Source organism: Tasmannia lanceolata, unplaced genomic scaffold (assembly GCF_043159265.1).
Source record: "Tasmannia lanceolata isolate RefF3 unplaced genomic scaffold, GAP_Taslan_0.1 ptg000037l, whole genome shotgun sequence".
NCBI classification, from domain to species: Eukaryota; Viridiplantae; Streptophyta; class Magnoliopsida; order Canellales; family Winteraceae; genus Tasmannia; species Tasmannia lanceolata.
Window position 1 is genome coordinate 16,869,089 of NW_027518714.1, and position 1,326 is coordinate 16,870,414.

The following is a 1,326-nucleotide window of genomic DNA, read 5'->3' on the forward strand; positions in this document are numbered from 1 at the left end:
CATGCAACAGGCGTCACGCAAAATGCCTTCTGCGATGGACCCTACAAAATGAACAAAACTTGGCTCAAGTCTGAGGAAGTCCTCAGGCTCCTTGCTAATAGCAAGAATGTGGGCCGTGTGGAAATATCAATTACATAGTAATTGATATGTAACTGATATTTCCACACCCTTTGCTATTGTCTAATAGCAAGGAGCCTAAGGAAGTTCCTCAGACCCGGACCTGAGCCAAGTTTCGTTCAAATCCCCTGTATATTAGTAGCATCTGAGTATTTTAAGGTTAATATGGGCAAGTGAATAGAAACGTGTTACATCGACTGACTTGGATCGAATTTAAATTGTTGGCCATCTTCTAATCATCCAAAATGCCTTTTTTTTTACATTGAGGAAAACATCTAAAACACACTTAAAGAGTATTAAACATGTTTTTTGGCCGACTTTCCAATTTTAACGCCTCAATATTTTTATTTATTTTTGGTTTTTAAGTTGGTGTTAGGCAAGGACCCCTACAGAAATGTATTAATAAGAAGAAAAAAAAAACATTACAAGCGCATGAAGCAGAATCCAGATGAGTCGCCGCTGGTTACAATTTTGTAAATAACGAAATTGTATACATATTAAATGCATTTTTTGTGATTCCATTTTTACTACAACTATTTTTAAACAATACTGTATTAAACTCGAGTTTTGCTAACTATGATCATAACCATTCCATTTTGTTTTAATCATTCATTTGCGCGAAATGGAATGGTTTGATTATTAATCCATGTCAAACACACTGCCATTTTTTAGTGGCTAATGGTGATGGTATTGCTTTCACCCTTCTCAACCCCTTTTCGATGGTTAAACTTAAGTGCTCTGGGACTTTCAGTGGATAATGATGTAAGATTAATGTGTCTAATTAAAATTTGAGGGTTGCTCCTTTCAGATTAAAACCATCATTTCTACTTTCCCAATTGAAAGTGTTTACATTAAAATTTGGGCTACAGCTTTGAAGAGGCCAGCGCCTGTAGCTCAGTGGATAGAGCGTCTGTTTCCTAAGCAGAAAGTCGTAGGTTCGACCCCTACCTGGCGCGTTTTTTTTTAAATTTTGGCTCCATATTTTCATAGCCCTCTTCAACTTAGCCAGTTTCTCTTTCACGATCTTAGTGTATTCATTTTTGGCACAGCTCGAATTGTTGATGAATCAATGGGTCAGTATGAGCTGGTGGTTGTATTTGTATTCAGTCGAGGTGTCTCTTTATACACCATTGTCTCGATTGGCAAGGCTTCATGGAACAGTTTTGGACATTGATCTTTGTGGAAGAGAGAGAAGAAAACAGACACTAC

General features: G+C 37.3%; 1 non-coding gene across 1 annotated transcript; it reads left to right on the plus strand.

Moving 5' to 3' along the window:
- The first annotated feature begins 1,000 nt into the window (after positions 1 to 1,000).
- Positions 1,001 to 1,073, plus strand: TRNAR-CCU (transfer RNA arginine (anticodon CCU)). The gene has a single exon. It is a non-coding gene; the product is annotated as a tRNA-Arg (tRNA).
- Positions 1,074 to 1,326: the final 253 nt, after the last annotated feature.